The 23,259-nt window shown below is 38.2% G+C and overlaps 1 pseudogene; it reads left to right on the top strand.

The window, feature by feature from the left end:
• Positions 1–7,486: 7,486 nt before the first annotated feature.
• Positions 7,487–14,492, top strand: LOC101420023 (dual specificity protein phosphatase 18-like; annotated as a pseudogene).
• Positions 14,493–23,259: the final 8,767 nt, after the last annotated feature.

The following is a 23,259-nucleotide window of genomic DNA, read 5'->3' on the forward strand; positions in this document are numbered from 1 at the left end:
CCTTACCCACTAGACTATACTGCCTCTCTTTATAACTAAATTCCTAACACAGGCTAGTATTCTCTTTTGTAAAATTATAAATCTGTTTTGTCATTCTAAAACATGGAAATAGATGCTTAAACAATTTCCTGAACACTTCTTATTTTTGTCTTTCTTACAGAAAGAAAGTAGCAATATTTTTCCACCAGTAGTGTGAGTGCTTACAGGCCATCCATTCTGAGGAGACTCTACATTAAATTTATAAAGACTCTCAAAAACACAAATTCTCATTTTAAGAGATTTTCCAATTTTCTAACTTCCTAAATCATGCTTCATAGGAAGAAAGACAATTACATCTCAGGATTATTTCCAAGAAGCCCTTGAAAGCAGTGACAATGAAGCATTTTTCATTTACACTTGGGTTTCCTCTTTCTTGAACATTTTCACAAGGTATGAGCTTCAATAAAAGTATTTCACTGATCTTAAGAGCATTATCTGAAGAAGGCTAAAATTTTGTACTCTGGGATTTTCGTGACCAGGCACTCACTTGTTAGGGTATATCATAAAGAGTCATTTTTAGTAAACCTTAATGACTGTCAAACATTATTTTTATCTATAATGAAATAGAAATTTCAAAAGAGGCTTCATTTGTATGAAAAAATAAAATAGATAAGTTATTTACAGTCCATTAAAACCAAGTTTATTTGCATGGAGGGAAATGAATAATTATTTCATAAGTTTATGAAGTTTATTTGGAATCTGTCTGTTCCTTTAAGAGATTGTGGGTGGTGTGTGAGAGAGAGAGAAAATCAGATTTTCATGAATTGTTGAAATACAGGTGAAGAAAAAGATGAATCAACTAAAAGTGCAATTGAGTAAAAGACAAAAGCTCCTAGATTTAGTTGAAAGAACAGGATATTTAGGCGCAGTCTGCTAAAATATGATTCCTTGTGGAAACACAAAAGTAAAAGTTTAGTCCTACCCACTAGGAGAGCACTTGCCAATGTGCTGGGGAAGTTCATTCATTTTTTCAATAAATATTTAATTTTTGTGTTCTTATCAGAGTCATGTTAGTACTAAGAAAAGACAAAGGGTATAGGCCAGAAAAAGAGAAAAGATGCTGGGGTGGCTCAAGAAAGTGTTTCCATACAGAAGGAGAAGAAATTTATTCTATACTCTATTCTAATGGAAAACTATGAGGTTTTGAGTCTCTGGTCCTGGGCTATGCAATTTGAATGACCACTGTATAAATGAATTTTTTTTTATTCTACACCCCACCTGCCCTTCTGCCACACCCCCAAGATGTCCCATCTGCCCATTGTCTGCTCGTCTTCCTCAGGAGGAACCAAGAATCAAACCCGGGACCTCCCATGTGGCACCCTATTGCTTGAACCACAACCGCTCCCCTGTGTAATTGAATTTTAGTATATTAATTGTTTTATTGTTTGTATTCATGATATTGAAATCAGGTAATTCTTTACATAGTTACCATGAAAGTCAAATACATTCAAAATACATTGAAATTACCATGTGCCATATTCTTTCTTCATGACATTGTCCCCTTGTAGCAGTTTGGCATTATTTATGAATTCCAAAAATAGATATTGGATTACGTTTGTGAACTAGTTTTTCCCTCTGGGCATAGATATATTGGATTCAGAGGTTTCACTTTTTTGGGTGGGGACTCACAGAGAAACCACATTGCAGAAAAGGGAGGTTGGCGTTTTGATCCTGGAGCCTGGGACGTTAACACAAAGAGAAGCAGATACGTGAGGAAGGAGAGAAGTCTCCATTAAACACAGGCAGAGGCCTTAGGAAGAGAGATGAGCCATTTGCTTGTAGTCTATAGCTGGCCTTGTGGAGAAAGCAGAGCAGCTGAGTCTGAAGAGAAACAAACCCCAGGAAGAGAGGAACCCAAGAAACCAAACCCTCGCAGACATAGGCAGACATCTTACTCCAACACATGGCAACAGACTTTGGTGAGGGAAATAATTTATGCTTTATGGCCTGGTAACTGTAAGTTTCTATCCCAATAAATACACTTTATAAAAAGCAAACAGATTTCTGGTATTTCGCAGCAGCCCCCTTCTGGCTAATACACATCTAAATGGTCTGCCTTGTGAAATTTCTCCATAAAAATGTAACCCATTATTTCCACCCATAATTTGGGTACTGGAGCATTGTTTCTCATTTCTCTCCATGTGACCTGGGCTTCCTCACACCATGATGACTTTATTCTAAGAGTAAAGAACCATACAGAAGTTGTATCAGCTTTTCTGACATGACCATGGAAGTCTAATACTGTCACTTCAGACATAATTACAAGTTGCAATAGTTTGAAGCTGTTTGTACTATCAGAAAAACATGTTCTTAAATTTCATCTATTCCTATAGGTGTGAACCCATTGCAAGTAGGACCTTTTGATGAGGTGTGTCCCACCTCAATCAGGATGGATCTTAATCCTACTACTGGAGTCCTTTATAAATGGAATGATTTCAGACATGAGAGAGAGAAAGTCACAGGACGCAAGAGACTGGGGATCGACAGAATCCAGAATAAAGGGAAAGACCAGGAGATGCTGCCATGTGCCATGCCATGTGACAGATAAGCCAAGGGTAGCTGGCAGCCAGCCCCAGAATGCCACAGTGTTCAGGATGAAGGCATTGCCTCAATGACTCCCTGATTTGGACAGTTTTCCAGCCTCAACTTTGAGCGAATAAATTCCCATTGTTTAAGACAAGCCATTTCAAGGTGTTTTCTTGAGCAACCAAGGAAACTAAAACACATTTTAAGCAGAAAGAACACAGACCACTCTTGCCAATCTTGATGAGAGGACGATTAATTTCACTATCTAGGAAGATCATGTAGGATGGGCTATTATTTAATATAATATGATACACTATGTGACATGACATTGCATGATATGATGTGATATGTTGTGACTACTTTTCGAAAATACAATCTGCTACTGTTCACTCTCTGGCCCTAGTTCACATGCCACCTACAAGGAAAATACACCTATCCCTTGTCTCAAGATCCCCATTACTGTCAACTCAAAATCCAGAATCTTTTTAACTAAATCGGTTGAAATGTGGATAAGGTTCTTGCATAGTTGCTCAGAGATAGCTCTGTGAGTACAGTTCCTCTCAATTGAAGTTTTTTAGAAATAAAGAACAGATCAGGGAAGCGGACTTGGCTCAATGGATAGAGTGTCCACCTACCACATGGGAGGTCTGCAGTTCAAACCCAGGACCTCCTTGACCCATGTGGAGCTGGCCCCCACACAGTGCTGATGTGCTCAAGGAGTGCTGTGCCACGCAGGGGTGTCCCCCGCGTCGGGGAGCCCAATGCGCAAGGAGGGCACCCCACAAAGAGAGCCGCCCAGCATGAAAGAAAGTCCAGCCTGCCCAGGAGTGGTGCCGCACATGCAGAGAGCTGAGGCAGCAAGATGACGCAACAAAAAGAGACACAGATTCCTGGGCCACTGACAAGAATACAATCGGACACAGAAGAACACACAGCAAATGGACACAAAGAGTAGACAACTGGGGGGACAGGGAAGGGAGAGAAATAAATAAATGAATAAATCTTAAAAAAAAAAAAAGAAACAAATCATCTACCTACCCTCAGACCCAACATATAACAGAGGGACAGGAGTAGGAGAACCACTATACACATTCCCATTCAAAAGGAGTTGAAGTAGTGAGTACACACGATCAATGGCCCATAATAATTCTGAAATTCAGCAGAGCAGCTCACTGATGAGGCTCAGTCCTACTCTTTACAAGTCTGCACTGTGATTTCTGGCTCCTTCATATGGGCTTTTGTGTCCAACTCAGAAAAGAGCTAGGTACATAAAGGACACTTAACAAATTGGCAGATTTGTTGATGAATTACATTGAATTAAATTCTAATTTGTATCTAAAAACAAAAGCATGCAATGTGAGGGTCTAGCCAGTAGTATTTAAACTTCATTTGAACTTTTTCTTTAAATAAGAGCTCATACAGGGAAGCTGACTTGGCCCAGTGGTTAGGGCGTCCGTCTACCACATGGGAGGTCCATGGTTCAAACCCCAGGCCTCCTTGACCCGTGTGGAGCTGGCCCATGCGCAGCGCTGATGCGCGTAAGGAGTGCCCTGCCACGCAGGGGTGTCCCCCGCGTAGGGGAGCCCCACGTGCAAGGAGTGCGCCGCATAAGGAGAGCCTCCCAGTGCGAAAGAAAGTGCAGCCTGCCTAAGAATGGCGCCGCACACACGGAGACCTGACACAACAAGATGACGCACCAAAATAATCACAGATTCCTGTGCCACTGACAACAACAGAAGGGGACAAAGAAGAAGACGCAGCAAATAGACACAGAGAACAGACAAACGAGGTGAGGGAGGAAGGGGGGAGAAATAAATAAATCTTTAAAAAAAAAAAAAGAGCTCATACAGAAAATGAATATGTAAAAGAGATAAAGGTGGAGTTGTTCTGATTGAAGCAGAGGATCCAGGCCCTGACTGCTCGCTTGTATCTTCACCCTTTAACCCAAGTACCCCTTCCTCACCAATGGTCTTGGAAAGGCCTTGGAAATTCCCAAAGTCTTATCAAAACACTGACACACTGATCTAGACCATCGAGATACTGAATAGTTTCTTACAATAAAAATCTTTGCAGTTTCTCAATTAACCAATGCTTTCACAGCTTTCCTCTTTAGACTTTTAGGAAGGAAAGCCATGAATGGTTAGATTTTGAGTTTCTAAAATCATAGGTCAACTAGTAGCCAAAAAATATTATTATTCAAGGTGAGCCAAAATTAAAGTAACAATTAACACTAATGACATCTAGTACACAAGACTTCTCATGTGTCAAATAAATAGCCACCTACATCCTCAGAGGGGGAAAAATTCACCTTTGGTTTTAGTTTGACATAATTACAACATATCACATAAAAATAAAAATCTTTTCTCACTTTATCCCTTAACCAAGAATGTCTATGTCCTAATCCTATGTGAATATTCATTTTCTTCAGAAACTGAGCTATGTGTCATCTGAATGGATTTTTCTATATCTAACACACATCCACACCCCATCTTGATACATACCACTTCCACAAAATTTCCATGAATTGACTCCATCTGCAATTATTCAAAGAGCAACCTAAATTTAAAAAATTCAGGCCTTGATTAGAAGTAGATTCTTTTGTTAGCTAAAAATATCATTTCTTTCCTAATAATAAAAAGTGGCTTTCTAAGCTTCTAAATATTTACTTCAAAAACTCACATAACCTCTAAAATAGTAGCTTTACTTTTTATAAATCATGAATGAAAGAAAACACACTACCAAAAAGCCAAATTTAATTATTTTGTAAAGCAAAGTCCTGCTGAGCTTCTTTAAACCCAAATGTTAAAATATTGGTTTTTTCCATTTCAGTATAAATAATATTTAATTTCTTTCTTGATATGTCCATATTTTAATGTAAGTAAGAGTAAGAGGCATTTTATATAACTGAAATTTCTTGGTCTACTAAACTCTAGAGCTACTTTCTCAATGGATTGGATCACCTTTATTATAATGTACATAAAATTTGTAAGTAAAGTAAATAGGCTGTGACAAATCTCAGATTCTTTCTTATTAGAACCTGTAAAATTTTCCAAAATACCAAGATACTCTTATTTTCCATCTTCAAGATTCATATTATACTTCTCACAATGCTTCTATTGGTTTTCATTTGATTTAAACCATGCATGTTGCTGAAAAAAAAAGAACAAAACAACAGCATATCCAGAGGGAGTATCTGACAATGCAAGATGCAAGCTTTTATACATTATTTTGATAGCCCTTGTAAAAGTCAGGATATACTTCAGAGATACATCAAGGACTATTACCTGTAAATCTAGAGCAAACCAAATGGAAAATAATATTCTCAGTAATTTAATTTGGATTACACTTATCCATGTTTACTTGCTTCTGAACATTTAGACACACTAATACTAAAAAAATTAATGTTGGCAAGAGGAGGTATGCTAAAAACTTTTTCTAAAACATTAATTCCCTCTTATCTTTTGGAATGCATAATCTGTAGGTTTTACTGACATTGTAAATCAATCAAAAGTGCTTAGAATGCCAAATGAGTGTATGCTTCATAGTTAAGTGTATAATAATGGAAAAGATGAAGAACATGACTGCATGCCTGGTATTGGCGGGAAGAATTATCTAATTACACAGCTCATCAGACCCTGCCAACAAAAAATGGCAGCAGCCAGGTGGAACATCTTGAGTCACTATGTAGTTCCTTATCAGGAATGTTCAAAAATATTTTATTAAATTTTAAAGAGATGATAGTCAAAGATCAGCTATTAAATCATCCAGAAAGAAAAAAACAAAACAAAACGCTCTCTCTTCTTCCTCTCAATCTTGTTTTATGAACAATAATTTCTATCAGAAAATGTGAATTTTTTTATGACAGACTGAGACTGCTCAGAGGCAAACCACAGCTATAATCTTCTTTGACATTTGCAATGATTTTGAGTCTTTCCTGGATGGAATAGCTGTTTTTTTAATGGCACAGTTTTTAATAAACCTAAGTATTAAACAAATGTACAACCAACAGTGTACCCAAAAGAGTACAGGCCCTCTTCTTAAAGACAGAATAACACATAAAAGCTTTCAAAATCAAATGAAAAAATTAGCAAAGCAAAAATCTCTTCTTTATCAGTACCTGCCATATATCAACATCCAGGAACTATAAGTTTACATGCTAAAAATGAATAGTGAGCTACAGATTTTATTCAAGCATTATTTTAGTGCATTTCTGGAGTAAACTGCTAATTTTTCTTCATCAGAGGAAGTCTTTGACAGAATTCATTAGGAAACATCCCGTGTTTGGGTTCTGACTGGCCATCTTCCACTTTTGCTCACCTAAATACATGTGTTGGTCCTTCTCTTGTCCCATGGATTCTCACCCTCCATATTAGAGTGTATCCTTCCAATGGAAAAGCTGCTATACACTGTGCAAAAAATACCCATCTCTGCAGATGCTCAGTATTACATATTTTTAAATTATCTCAAATAAATATGGCTTTATATCAATAGCTATTTATGTTTGTGCTTTCCATAAAGAAATGGTTGTGATTACAGGAATATCATATAGCATTCTTGTTTTCATTTTGCATGGTGCAAAGTAGTACAGAATTCCACTTTTCCTGCTCCTCAGTTCTAGCTTAGATTTTTTAAAACACTTTGGGTTAACAGGACAATGGGAGAAAATGAAAACAAAACTATAACTGAACACTCACTATGTGCCAGACTAGTTACATCATCAATATGCCATACTTTATCTCATCTATTCTTAGACTAAGTCTCTGAGATGTTGTGATGGTTAATTCTAAGTGTCAACTTCGTGAAATTATGGTGTCCAATTGTTTGGTCAACCACTGGTCTAGGTTGTTACTATGGAAGTATTTCATAGATGGGATTAACATATACAATCAGCTGATCTTAAGAAAAGGAGTTGCCCTCAATAATGTGGGTTGGCCTCATCCAATCAGTTGAAGATTTTAGCAACAACTGGGGGATCCAGAGGTGAGAAGAATTTCTATTTGGAGAATCTCTATAAACTCTTGCTGGAATTTCCAGCCTGGCCGCTTTCCCTGGGGAATTTGGACTCAAGCCTTCAACATCACTTTTATTGGAGTTTCCAAACTGTGGTGTTCAGACTTGCCAGTCTCCAGGGTCATATGAGCCAATTATTTATAATAAACACATTACATATACACGATGGCTCTGTTTCTCTAGAGAATCCTTGTTAATACAAGTAGAAGGTTTTACCTTTACATCAAAATTAAGGATATCAAGTAAGACTCCTAAGGGTCATGATACCTGCCCATCATCACATACTACTTGTGAATGGACCAAAATGTGGATACTTTGAGTTTTAGTTTCTTTATATTACAATTTCTAGACTCAAAGGAACCTAAAAACATTGCCCATAATTACTAGTGAGACCTTTCTCTGTAGTGATTCTCTGCTTTGTACTATCAAATTTCTTTCTATTCCCTTCTCCTGCCTCACTTTGCAGAAATAGTTGAGATAAAAAACGATTACTTATGGCTTTGGTGGAATTTTCTTGTTCAACAATTTTATTTTAGCTACATCGTTGATATTAACCAGAAAGAATTTTGCACTGTCTGTGCCAAGCCAAGGGGACTTAGAACTGGTGTTCCTCAAGTCATAATTTTTGTGCTAACATTTAACACTGTCTTTAGGAACTTAATATGTGAATAGAAGGAGTACTTGTTAATTTTGCAAGTTAACAGCCTTCTGTGCAAGTTAACACACAAGTGAAATAGAGAATACTGATCAACACCCTTATAAATTAAAACTTGAAGCTTGAAGTAAACTTAATAAATTAGAGAGAAAAACAGAGTTAAATTCAATAAAGAAATCTTGTTCTCTCCATAAAGTGCTGTAAGTTCTAGCCAGTGCATTACGGTAAAGAAAATAAAAGGGATATGACTTAGAAAGGAAGAAATGAAAAGGTCCTTATTTGCTGACAAAGTAATTGTCTATGCAGAAAGTTCCAAAGAACTCAAAACACCTCCTAGAACTAAAAAGTTAGTTCAGTAAGGCATCAAGATACAATTTAAACATACATTATCAGCTTTATATCTTTTGATATACTAGCAATAACAACCAAATACTAAAATTAAGAATACAATGCCATTTGCAATCACAAAACGTTGAAAAACTTAGGTATATACAAGCTAACAAAACATGCATAGGATTTGTGTTTTAAACTACAAATACTCATGAAAGAAATCAAAGAAGATCTAAACAAATGGAAAGAAAGCATGTTCACGATTTAGGAGACTCAGAATAATAAAGACGTCAATTCTCCCCAAAATAATACAGAGTTTAACACACTTCTTATCTAAATCCCATGAGAATTTTTGTGGACATAGACATAATTCTAAAATGTATAGAAAGGCAGAGGAACTGGAATAGCTGGAGCAATTTTGAATAAGAAAAATAAAGTGGGAGAAATCAGTCCCCCCAATTTCAAAACTGATTATGTAGCTATAGTGACCCAAACTGTGTGTGTGGTATTGACAGTTGGATAAGCACACAGATCAATGAAACAGGACAAAGAACACATAAATAGACCAACAAATAGATACCAAACTAATTTTTTAATAGGTGCAAAAGCAATTCAAAGGAGGAAGGATAACCTTTCCAACAAATGGTGCTGGAGCAATTGGACAGCCATTGGCAAAAAAAGGAAACCTCAATCTAAATCTCAAATATTACATAAAATTAACCCCAAATGGATCATCAATGTAAGTATAAAACATATAAATCAATTAAACTTTTAGGAAAAAATAGGAGAAAATATTTGGAATCAAGGCTTAGGTAAAGAGTCCTCAAATTTGATACCAAAAGCATGGTTCAAAAAAAAGACAAATTGAAAAATTGGGCTGTATCAAAATTAAAAACTTGTGCTCTGTGAAACACCCAATTAAGGAGATGAAAAAGCTAAGCTACAGATATGCAAACCACGTATCTAACAAAGGTCTAGTATCTAGAATAAAGAACTCTCAAAACTCAACAGGCACTAAACAAACCACGCAAAGACTGTTTATCTTTGTATAAACAATTGGTAATAACGTATATCACCAAAGAGGCTAAACAGATGGCAAATAAACACATTAAATGATATTAACTTTCACTAGCCATTAGGGAAATTGAACCACAATGAGAAATTTCTATAAATCTATCACCATGACTAAAATTTAAAAATAATGCCAATACCAAATGCTGGTGAGTATGTGGAGAAACTGAATCACTCATAAATTGCCCTTGGGAAAGCAAAATGATACAGCCCTTCTGGAAAACATTTTGGCAGTTTCTTTAAAAAGTTTTTTAAAAATAAGTAAACATACAACTATCAATAGACCCAGCAATTTGCACTCCTGGCTGTTTATTCCAGAGAAATGAAAGCTTATGCTCACACAAAAACCTGTACATGAATATTCCTAGCAGTTTTGTTTGTAATAGCCCAAAATTGGAAAAAAGCTAAATGTTCTTCAACAGGTGAATGACTAAACAAGAATGAAAGATTGATGCACCAAACATGGATAATCCTCACAGAATTATACTGAGCAAAAAATAAAGTCAACTCCAAAAGTTACATAGTATATGATTCTAATAATATGACATTCTTGAAATGACAAAATGATAGACTTAGAGAAGAGATCAGTGATTGCCTGGGGTTAAGAAATAGGAGAGAGAAAGAAGTAGATGTGCCTATAAAAGGACAGCATAAGGGATCCTTTTGGTAATTGAAATGTTTTGTATGTTGACTGTATCAATGTCAGTGTTCTGGTTATGATTTTGTACTATAGATTTGCAAGATGTAACTAATGGGGGAAACTGGGTGAAGGGTAAATGGAATCTCCCTGTATTATTTCTTACAATTGCACATGGATTTATAATTATCTCAAAATTTAAAATATTTGAAGACTGAAGTAAACTTAAGAAACCAGAGAGAGAAACAAAATTAAATTTAATGAATTACTTGTATAAATTAGTCTTCAGAAACAAGAAAGAACAATGGACAAGAGAAAATTTAAAAATGCATTTTGTGAAATTTTTGTAATGAGGTTGCATTATGTAAATCATGAAAACCAATTTTAAATGTGTCATTCATATGTATTTGTTCATTACTTCACTTATTCATTCAACAGAGTCTTATTGGATATTAACTAAGGGCTTTGAAGGCATTTGCAGCAGTTTGGTATTATTTATGAATTCCAAAAATAGATATTGGATTATGTTTATAAATTGGTCTTTTCCTCTGGGTACATTAGGTTGTATTGGGTTCACAGGTTTCACTCTTATTTGATTAAATTATGATTAAGGCTTTGATTGGGCCACATCAGTCAGCTATTGAGTCCTGGCCCCCTGCCCCCTTTGTGTGTGGGGCTCACAGAGAAAACAACAAGGCAGATGAGTTAGTTGGAGTTTTGATCCTGGACCCGGGGAAGTAAACACACAGAGAAGCAGAGAAGAGTCCATTAGCACAGCAGAAGCCCCAGGAAGAGAAAGGAGCCATTTGCCTGATAGTTTACAGCTGGCCTTGTGGAGAGAGCAAAGGAGCTGAACCTGGAAAGAAAGGAACCCCAGCAAGAGATGAACCCGGGAAACTTGAACCTTTGCAGACATTGGCAGCCATCTTGCTCCAACAGACTTTGGTGAGGAAAGTAACTTATGCTTTATGACCTGGTAACTGTAAGCTTCTACCCCAAATAAGTACCCTACATAAAAGCCAACAGATTTCTGGTATTTTGCATCAGCATCCCTTTGGCTGACTAATATACCATTGTTCTTCCCAAGGGCATTTAAAATTTTATAAAGCATTGAAAATGCAATTTCTTATGGGCCTTCAACTTTGACTGAAAATGTTTCTATGTTATTTTATTGTGTGCAAAATGACATCAGGGGTTAGGACCTTATGTGTGTAGCTCTAATGCAGAAATTAAATAAGCAATGAAATCTTATGGTAGTGCTGGCTGTAATTGGCCCATCTAAATTATCCAGATATTATATAACTATAATTATTTATGTATTTCCTATGTAATTATGGAAATATAAAATATTCAGAAATTAAAGTACAAATATAACATTACAAACATAACATTTCCAGAAATAACATGTAGACTTTTTTAAAAAGATTTATTTATTTATTTCTCTCCCGCCCCCCCCACCCCAGTTGTCTGTTCTATGTGTCTGTTTGCTGCATGTTCTTCTTTGTCCACTTCTGTTGTTGTCAGTGGCACGGGAATCTGTGTTTCTTTTTGTTGTGTCATCTTGTTGCGTCAGCTCTCCATGTGTGCGGCGCCATTCCTAGGCAGGCTGCACTTTCTTTTGCGCTGGGCGGCTCTCCTTATAGGGCACACTCCTTGCGCGTGGGGCTCCGCTATGGAGGGACACCCCTGTGTGGCGGCACGGCACTCCTTTTGCGCATCAGCACTGCGCATGGGCCAGCTACACACAGGTCAAGGAGGCCCAGGGTTGAACCATGAACCTCCCATGTGGTAGACGGATGCCCTAACCACTGGGCCAAGTCTGCTTCCCAACATGTAGACTCTTGGGAGTCCATGGGAAAGACTGTACTAATTTATATGCTAATAAATAAAAATTAAGACCTAATAAGATGATCATCACAAAACAAAATGGCCTAAAAAGGAAGTACTTATATAAATAAATACAAAATGCACACATAAACAACAGAATGTATTTCTCTTGTTCAGCTCAGAAAGAAGTTTAGTGACAGCAAAAGATTTGGAAAACATCTTCAAAAAAGAGAAAGACTACAATGAACTAAGCTACTGAGGCTAATCCCAAGGAGTGACTCAAAAGTTTCTGAGGGCAGATTCTATACATAAATGGACGCATGAAGAGTTTAGATCAAATTAGGTAAGAATTAATGCAGGAATAATGATTATGACAGGTCCCTAAATGTAACCGAGAAATTCCCTTGCTTGGATGTCATTAAATGCATAAAATAGGCACCCCCTTCTCGACTTCATCACTGAGCCCACCCTTGGGAGTAATACGCCAATCTGGTCCAGAGAGGAAGAGGGCTAGTTATCACTATAGAGGACTTCCTCTGCCAGGCCCTGTGTTAAACACTTTACCTGGATTGTCATTTAACCCTCACGGGTTCTTGCAAGGTAGGCACTCTATTATTATCCCTACTTTCCAGCTCTGCCCTACCTGTCCCTGCCTGTTTAATGTCTGGTCCCCCACAGATTTTGAGCTCTGTGAGAAAAGAGGCTAAGACTATTGGACATTTCCAGAGACCAGCACCTAACACTGTGCTTGATAAATATTTCTTGAGTAGCAAGAAAACAACTTTTCTCCCACTACCCTCACCCTCAAGAATAGTGTCTCCTCTGCAAATATTTTGTCTGTGCCTGTCACCCACAAGGCACTGATTTGGGGGTCCCCATCCATTTCTCTGGGTTTTCTGATGATGAGGATTGAGAACATCCCTTAGCATTTAAACCTGCAACTGGGTTTAGGGGTCTTTCTCTCTGCCCCTCACATGACCATTGGGACAAACCCAGCCCACCTGCCTTTCCTGGGGCTGGGCCTTGTGCATTTAACCTGGGGCCCTGGCTGCTAGGATCTGCCTCTGCAAACTTCAGCCTTCCTGTCCAGCAGCCTAGGAACCACCTCCCACCCAGCCCCTACCTGGAATTCTAGAAAAACATGGCTGAGCATCATCCCTTCTAGAAAACCTCTCAGGTGGAAGGGTGTCATGGCTATTGGGGTCATTCCTTATTCAACAAATATTTATCATGCATCTACCATGGGAACATAGAGCTTGGCCCTGTGAGAGTCAAGATGGAAACAGCCATATGCCACTAGAGCCCACGGACTCCTAGGGAGACAGGGTGTGGCAGTTTGAAGTTACTTTATGAATCCCAAAATGAAAAAGATTCTGTTCTTAAACTAGTCTGTTCCAGCAGGTATGATATCCTTTGATTACATTGAGAGGGCTTGGCTTAGATTATACTTTATCAGATCACTTCAGGGCTTTTGATTCCACTATGTCATTGAAGAGTGAGTGACTAAGGTTGAGTCTCTTGATATAATTGGAGACACAGAGAAAGCCAAGCCGCAGTTTTCAATCCCACCTTGTGAGAGAGGACTCTGTGACCACAGCTGTAGAAAGGCAGAGAGGCCCTGAGAGACTGAGAGGAGGCCCAGAGAGAAAAGCCCTACACCTGGGGGCCCAGAGCTGAGTTCCAGAAGACAGCAGATTCTGAAGAGGAAGGCAGAGACCTCAGCAGAGATTCGCAACCATCTTCACCACATAGCCAGCCAACAGGATCAACAGTGGCTAACTTTGACCACCCACCGCCTTGATGACCACATCCCTCCATCCACAGCCTCTCCCAGATCACCAGCAGCCTGTGCATCAGCAGTGGGGTGGCCACCAACAACAAGCTCATGCTGTTCAGCAGCCACATCACCACGTCATCAGCTTCTCAGTGGAGGTGGTAAACACCATCTATGAGGACATCTGGTACGTGCAGGTGCCAGTGGCGGGCGCACCCAACACACACCTCCATGACTTCTTTAACCCCCATCGCCGACCATACCCATGGTGTGGGCCTGGAGCAGGGCCATACACTGCTCCACTGCACTGCAGGCGTGAGCGGGTCGACCACCCTCTCCCTGGCCTACCTCATGAAGTACCACACCATGTCCCTGTTGGACCAAGTCCCATGGGCCAAGTCAGGGCCATCATCCACTACGAGTTCCAGCTGTTTGGCAAGAACACTGTGCACATGGTCAACTCCCCGATGGGCGTGATCCCTGACATCTGTGAGAAGGAGGGTCCATTGGATGGCTCCACTATGAGCCATCACAGCCAGCCCCTGGGGGACAGATCTGCACTTTACCTACACCAAGGTGTGAACTTAAACAGTGTGCTTTTGCTGATGCAAAAAATCAGATGATGACTTTTAGTAAGGGCAAGAAAGAAGGGAGGGTTATAATCATTACCTTTAAAGATTAACTTGCTAAAATGCGAGACGGTGGAAATACGTTTCCCACCACTGGAGTGGAAGGTCATGGCTACTTTGGGCTGGCCAGTGTCAGCAGGCAGGCATGTGATGCTCGGCTCAGATGGCTCTGCCAGCTATGCTCAACACACATGGCAAGCCTGGACTCCTGCAGCCTTCTCCTATGCTGACTCACTCAGGAGTGGCTCAGAATCCCACCTTCTTTTGAACTTAAAGCCAGAGCCTTAGGCATCCTGCTCCATCCTGTGCTCTCAACCTACTGGTAAACCACTCTCAGCAGTGCTCCAGGGTGCCTGGGACTTCTGGCCACCCCTGACTACTCCTTCAGCCACAGCAGCACAACTCTGGTTTTCTAGATTGAACTTGTATATAAGATCGTTTTCAAAGAAAGCATTCCACTGTATTAAGTTTTTTAAAAATAAAAAAGTAGAAAATAAATATTCCAATATGCTTAAGTTTTATTTCTCTCAGTCAATATCAGTATCAACTCTGATGGTTTAAATGAAGAGAATTTAATAAAGTACCACCTACAAAGTAAGGGAGTGGTAAGGGAATATACAAAGGACGATGAAGCATCTAGAGACTAGCAACAAGAGGGAATCCGTTACCTACTCCAGAATCTGGTTGAGTTACAAAAGGATCCTAGAGCCCACTGAAAGCTTGAATCTTGGAGAGGCCCTGCCCAGCAGAAGTTACAGTACTCTAGACATGCAGTTACAGCCAGGGATATGGTACCAAAGCAGGGCAAGAAGAGGAAAGAAAGCAATCAGTCTGCATCTGTCTCTCTCCCTTTCTCATCTCTTTCTCTGTTTCCTCTGTCTTCCTGCCCTCCAATCTCCTGCGGGCTTTGCACTGGCTGACCCCACCCAGCAGCCATCCAGCAAGGGAAGCAGTCTATAGGCATCAGCCTCCTTCTTCTGAGAAGGGCACAGAATGGTTAGAAGGGTAAAGGAAGTGCCTAAGATATTACTTAACTTATAGTAATGCCTGAAGTTACCATTTGACGCCAAAAAACTGATACAGACTCTTCCAGGTCTCATAATTCTAGGATACCTTCAATCAACTTCCTAAAGAAATAATAGAAAATCCAAGATGACAAGGAATTAGTGACTAACCACATTTGATATTGAAGTTACAGGTGTTACTTTCTTTGAGAAAAAAAGACCATGCAGGGGAGTGGATATAGCTCAGTGGTTAAGTGCCTGCTTCCCATGTAAAAGTTCTTGAGTTCAATCCCTAATACCACCAATTAAATAAATAAACAAACAAACAAATAAATAAATAAATAAAATGTCCTTCGGCATGATATTAAAAAAAAAAAAAAAGAATGCACCTTTAGCATTCTGTGATGCCTCTTGCCACAATTTTGGACTATGGGAAACAGGTTTCTCAGTCATGAGAGGTCTTAGCTAATTTGTAAGGGAAGCAGAAAAGATAGTTTCTTTGATAACATTTCAAGTATTCAAATATAAGTGAATTATTTTTCTGTGTAAAAGGATGACCTGTAAAGAAGGGGTTCCGAAAGATAAACCAGGATTTATATAGAAGTTCCACTATGTAATATCAGGTGTACATTCATGTGGAACACATTATTTCTGATACCGTAAAGTAAAAAATACTTCAGATGAAATAAGAAGACTTAGTTAAGATTTTGTGATTCAAGTTTCATTGACTGCACTAAAGCGTGAAAGAAGTTAAATTATTTCATCATCTTAGACTGAAGTTCAACATTTCATCTGTTAATTCTATTGTAAAAAATCCCAGAACCCAAGTATTACAACAACACACTCAAACAAAAGTTATGACAGTGATTATTTGAGCTAAATTTAATGTCATTGTGTTTCCATGTATGTTAATTCATAGGGTAGTATCAAGTATGAACTTTAATACTCCCCAAAGAAAAGTATAAAGGGTATGAACACTGTGATTTTGAGGAAACCTAAATTTAGTCAGATCTCTTCACTGATTTATGTTTGGAAGTATTATATGTAATTAGTCTATTAAGATAGAAATTAAATGGATTACATGAAATTAAGTTAGCTATATTTAGCAAAACATAAAACAAAAATCTCAAGGACTGAGGTACTTGCTCCTTAATAAGTAATTGTTCAGAAGTCAAAGGAGATTAAAATCTTCCATTTGCTGTTTGATTTTGAACAATACAAGAAGAATTTCACATGATTGGAAAAAAAGCTATATCACATCATCTCTTGCAAAAGATATCAGAAATATTTTATTTGGAAGGGTTTCATGAAAATTTCAAGATCTAATAAATGACCTACTATCATTTTTAAAGCACTACAATTCTTTGGGCTTCTTTGTTCTGGTAAAATATATGTGTATATCTTCCCAAGTTCACTTTTTAAATTTCTTTTAAAATCTTTGTGAAAACTCACCATCCCAGAAATATTTGCCTTAAACATAGTTCTAGCATTTGAAATAATAAATACCATAGTGTGAATTCTAAATGCTTGTCTAGGCCTATCTGCTTCAAATCAATTCAAAGGACAAGGAATTTGGCAGCAGATATATCTGTGCCAACTGTAGACATTCCATCAGTGCCCTTTGTTGAACTTGGTACTTTACTTTGCTTCAAAATATTGATGCTCTCAAGTGACTAAATGGGCCCAGTCTGGTTTCTTAAAGCAAGGTGGAACATAATGGGAATTATAAGGACCTTTCAAAGGCCTACCCAACATGACTGGGCCATGCTAGAGAAAAGGAAGAGGGTACACACACTACAGATGCCAAGGACAGGAACCAAAGTTCTGCTCGGCAGACCTGGTAGCCAGGAATCAAGTAAGAGCCTGCAGCCTGGGTAAGTGGGCAAAACAGAGGGGCAGTTGTTCCAACAGGTAAATATAGTGACAGGAAATTTAATTTAGGAGTGGGGAAGACCGCCCACACCCTAAGTCAAAGCAGACTGTAATGAAAACATCAGGGCAATCTGTCAAAAGGTGACAACAACTTAATCACTTGGTTGGGGTTGTGTAACAGAGGAGTGACATCACCTGACATACATTTTAACAGGCAACTCTGGATGCAAGAGGGGACTGTTGGGAGGCTATTGCACTCACCCAGGGAAGAGATGACACACTGATTTGGATATAGCCTGATGGAAGAGTACAAGTGAAAAGTGGTGGAATTCTCTTCTTTTTTTTTTTTTCAGTAAACCCCACAGGATTTGCTGATAACCTAGGTGTGGGCCATAGGAGGAAAAAAGTCATTTTGAATATTATTTTGGAGCCTAAGCATCTAGAAAATAGAATTAGCATTAACTAATGTGAGCATATACTAAACTATGACTTTTAGAAATTTAAAAGGATACGTTTCAAAGTTAAAGTAAATGTTAAAGTAAATGTAAGAAAACAGGCGTAAGCTTGGGTATATGGATACCAACCATCTAATGAGTTGGGAAAGTGTATAGAAGGAGTTAAATTGGAGATGGGGAGGTGCTGACTATCAGGAACTAAGTTTTGGATGTATTAAGTTTAATATGCCTATGAGATATCACAATCTTTGGACATACGGCTCCAGAATTCAAGAGAGAGTTCTGGACTGGAGATATAAACTTTAGTGTTATCAACACACTGATGGTATCTAATGTCTTGGGAATCTAATGTCTTGAGACTAGAAGAGATCAAAAGGGGATAATAAGATAAAAGAAGAAGCCAGAGGACTGGACCTTGAATCATTCTGATATTTAGAATTCAGAAGGATAGGGGCAAGTGAGCAAAAGAAGATGTGGAAAGAACTCCTTTGGCCTTTCAGGTATAAGTTATTGCTTCATGTAACTATAACCCATAAGAATATACCTTTAACTTGTTTTCAAAATTTAGCACCTCAATTTTTCTCATAATAAATAGTGGTAGCCTGTTCAACTATATAAGGAAATGGTACATTTTAAACCACTTGTTGAAACTTAATTAAGTTCTATTTATTCACACAGTTAAAGAATTAACAAACTCCCACCCCTAGTAACAATACTACAATACTCTCATAAACCTGTTAATGCCCCAGATTCAACTGAGAAATGGACTTTTAAATAGACTACATTGCAACCTGTGTCCTGATTCATCTCAAGCTGAATGTCATAATCACTACCAGAAGGTTGCCAAATACAAGTTCCCAAGGAGTAGTAAGAAACAAAATAAACCTTTGTAAAATTATTTGTGTAACATTCACCAGGACAATGTCAAGACAAATCACAAACTAGAGTATAGGCAATACCATCAACCATCGGGCAACTTCTTAGTAAAGCAAAAATAGAAGTCATTTGGACCCAAAATCAAAGACCGCAATTTGAAGTGAAAAAGATTAACAGAAAGAAGATCAAGGCTTTAAATTTTACATGCCCATCCTTAAAAACTCCCTCTAAATAAATTTCATTTTTTTTTGAAGATTTTTTTAAATACTGAGAATAAATGTTACTTTAAATGACTTAAAGATTTTTATTACTTTGTCGTGGTAAAAGACACAATAAACACAGATAAGGGAAAATTAAATTGAAAATGTTTTAAGACTTTAAAATGCTGTTTGACCTAATCTAAGGGGGAAATGGAAAGGAGAAATGAGTTTATATGGCTACGAGTCTCTAAAAAAGAGTCTGGAGGCTGTCAGAAGGATTGCCCTTATGCACAACTGAGCAGAGTCTAAGAGACAGATAAAGTAGATACAACCCCCAGGTATTGGTTCCTTTGAGGGCTAAAGAGGCCCATGGGTGCTATGGTCATGGCAGATGGGGTTAACTGCCATGTCAGATGGCCCCTCTTTGGAGCTGGTGTTTATGCGTGATGAATCTGGACTCAGATGGGATCTCTCTTCTTAAGATTTTCATGCTACTGTGCTGGATTTGTAGTTGGTGTCGGGGTTTAAGATATATTTAGGGGATCTGAATCTCTGGACTGACAGTGTGATAGCCAGGCCCTGAGCCTCAACAGACTCTAGCACCTACAATCTGATTTATTGGACTCACCTCACTCAGCTAAGATGGAGTTAAAGAAGGACAACCGTCACACCACGGAGCCTAGAGTGCCTACAACTGAAAGCGAGAGGATTGCATCCAGTATCCATGAGGAATCTGAGCCTCCTCTTGACATAGAGGTGCAATGGACACAACCAATCCAATGTCCACAGAGAAAAGGTGGCATTGGAGTAGGAAAAGTGGACATGGAGGCTAATGGGTATGGGGAATGGCAGGAAGAGACGAGATATGGAGGCGTCTTTGGGACTTGGAGCTGCCCTGGATGGTGCTTCAGGGACAATCACCGGACATTATAAATCCTCACAGGGCCCACTGGATGGAATGGGGGAGAGTATAGGCCATGATGTGGACCATTGACCATGAGGTGCAGAGGTGCCCAGAGACGTACTTAAACCAAATGCAATGGATGTGTCATGATGATGGGAATGAGTGTTGCTGGGGGGGGGAGTGCTGGGGTGGGGGTGGTGGGGTTGAAGGGGTCCTCATATATATTTTTTTAATGTAATATTTTTACAAAATCAATTTAAAAATTTTTTTTAAAAAAAGAAAATGTTTTAAAATTTAGTTTTAAAGGAGTTGAGATTCATTTTTTTCAAAAGTTTGCTATTGTTTGATTTTAAATAAAATGTATAAAATTTATAAAAACCTTACCTTTAAAATGGAAAATTCTTGATAATTTAGTATATCTCAAAGAGAGAAATTTCAGTCTAATAACAAATTATATCTCCAATTATTTACAAGACAATTTGTTTTAAATACATAAAAGAGAGTTCATCCAAAATAAAGAACAAAGTCACCATCTTCTAACTCAGGTTGACAAATTTCTCCAGTTTTCCCAGCTTCATTAACAAGCCCTCTGCCCAGGTCTCTGGTATAAAATAATAAAAGCATCTTTAATTTTTTTCCTCTTTTCTTCATTATCTTTCCTCTAACCAAACACTATGTTTTGAAAACTTTTTTCACAATGCAGTTATATATAAGAAATGTTCTTTCTTCAATTAAAATATTTTGTTCTTCTCTTCCTCATCTCGGAGAACTATGTCATTAAGATTGGTTGGAGCAAAATCCCATTAGCATTAAACAATTCATACAGAAGTCCTACCCACATGGAGCTTACATTCTACTTGGGACAGACAGACAATAAACAAATCATGAAATCATAGTATATTAGAAGCAATAACTTCTCAGAAGAAAATTAAAGAAGCTGTATTGAGTGTTGGGAAAGGTATGCAATTTTAAACACAATGGTCAGAAAAGGGCTCCCTGAGTAGTTAATGTATTAGCTAAGAGCTAAAAGAGGCAGGAGAAGGCCTTGGGGATGCCTGGAGGAAAAGATGCCAGGTAGAAGGAGCAGCAAATACAAAGATCCAGACTTTTGAGGAACAGAGAAGTGGCCAGTGTGACTGAAGCAGAGAAATTAGAGTCTGCTGAGTATAGAAAGTAATGGAAGCCAGAGTTTGTAGAACCTTGTGAGACCTTATAAGAACTTTGGCTTTTACTCTGAGAGAGATGAGCAGGCACTGGAAGATTCTGAAAAGAGAAAGACATAACATGATCTGTCTTGCTTCTGACTGCTACGCTGAGTAAACTGTAGGGTTCAGGAGTAGAAGCCAGGGAACCAGTCATCTAGAAAAGGCATGATATTGGCTCAGAAGAGGATGAAAGCAATAGGGGGTAAGAAGTGGTACAGTCCTAAATCTATTATGAGGGTAAAGTCATGATGATGATGTGGATGTGATAAAAAGAAAGGAAAGTTGGAACCATTAACTGAGACTGGAAAAACTCTTGGGTGAAGCAGATTTGGGGGTGCAATCTGCGTCGGCTGTGGACATGTTAAACTGGAGATGTCTATTAGATGTTCAAGTGGAGGTATTGAAGGAGTCTGGGGTTTAAAAAAGAGAGATCACTGAGTGTGTGAGGGTAGACAGAAAAAAGAACTGAGAACTTAGAGTCTCCAATACTAAGAGGTCTCTGGAAAGGGAAGGAAAACATTTCTAGAATTCCTATTTGTTTCTTTTTCAGATCAGCTCAGTCTTCCTTCATAGTTTGCTATTCTCTTTATGTTTTGACTCCTTATTCTAGTCTTTAATTATTTTAAACATACATATAAATATGATCTTTCAAACTGTTTTCCTAAGAACGAAAGTTCCTGATGTTCTCACCCTCCCATGGGAGAGTCCTTCCACAATGGGTGGTACATTTGCTTCTGCCAAGTGGCCCAGCCAGATGTTAATATTTTTTGTCAATTTCTCTTCCTGGGTATCCCCAAACCTCAAATCCATGGAACTTTTAGTCCTTCCTCCTTACCCTGAACCCAGACAAGGACATACAAGTTTGCTGTGCAGTTTTTGTGTGTTTTTTTTCACCCATTAACTTAAGGCTTTTTAAAAATCTGGGTGTTAATTGAAGGTTTCTATTAAAGCCTCCCTTCTTTCTAAGAGCCAAGGCCCTCTCTACAGTCTTCTCATGGGTATTAAAACCCGAACCCCCGCGTCAGTGGAATCTCCTTTCACCCCAGAGCAGCAGCAGGAGAATATCTCTGGGTGATAGAAACAAGGGAGTTGTCCTTCTTATATCTCTCTACACACTGTTTTATATAGTGTAAATGAATTTTTTGTAATAAAAGAAAGGCAAAGCAAACTTGAGTTTGTAAGCATTCTCTGCAAATGTCAAAAATATGCATACATTTTGCTCTAGATGACATAGAAATATCCATGTGTGAAAGAAATAAAATATGTATTTTCCATTGAGATCAGAGTTGGAAATATGTGAGGCCCTGTCCCTAGTCGTACAGGGAGGTCATTGGGCCCCTTAAAAAAACCTGGAGCAGCGTTTGATGTCACCTTTTTACCCAGTTGTCTGAACTAAAATTTTTATGCTGATTATTTCAACATGGTACCAAACATCTTAATAAAAATGGAATATTTCTCAGTCATCTGAATCTTTGGTCTCCATGACACATACCATGTTTTTAAAAATCTGCGTGTTAAATGTAACCATAATCTGAACCACTTGAAAAAGAAAACTTTCTTTCTCACAATCCCTTTTTAAGGTGTCTGAGAAAATTTATTAGATAAAGAGATGGAAATAAAAGTTATTGGAGGAATGTTTCCACTTAAGAAGTTCCTCCTGGTTGATATATATTTCAGTGTAAAGTTGGAGGCCTTTCATCTCTGTCAAATCTTTGATCCTAACGAAAAGAAACATGCCAGATGAAGGCAATGAAAGGAGTGCTTTTATGAAGTTCTCTCTTTTTGGAGATGGTTAAATGTTGAAAAGTTGTCCCTCCATTATACTTGTCCTTGCATCTTAATATGGTTTATTTCACATTTACCAAAATGAAAATTCAGATAAATAGGGCCTAAGTAATAAGTTGAGTAAAATAGACAATGCATTTTCAATATGTTACATTCAGAACTGCAACTACAGCAAACTGAGAATCTCTTCCCAGAATGCAGAAGGAGGAGCAAGGAGAGAAATGAGCTTGCGGAGGCTGTATTTACACAGGCACAATGAAGTCGGAAGTTAAGATACTCTCTGGAGAATCTAGTTTCTCTGAAATGGTTTCTCAGTCATGCCAATTTTTTTTTTTTTTTTTTGGGTTTGCTTTGTTTCTCTTTTCCTAATCATCTTCTTCATTTATACAAAGTGTCAAAGGTGATTTTCATGCAGAAATGTTCTAAATCCAGTGTTACAATTTGCAAAGGGGCATCAACA

This window comes from Dasypus novemcinctus, chromosome 11, assembly GCF_030445035.2.
Source record: "Dasypus novemcinctus isolate mDasNov1 chromosome 11, mDasNov1.1.hap2, whole genome shotgun sequence".
In the NCBI taxonomy this organism is placed as follows: Eukaryota; Metazoa; Chordata; class Mammalia; order Cingulata; family Dasypodidae; genus Dasypus; species Dasypus novemcinctus.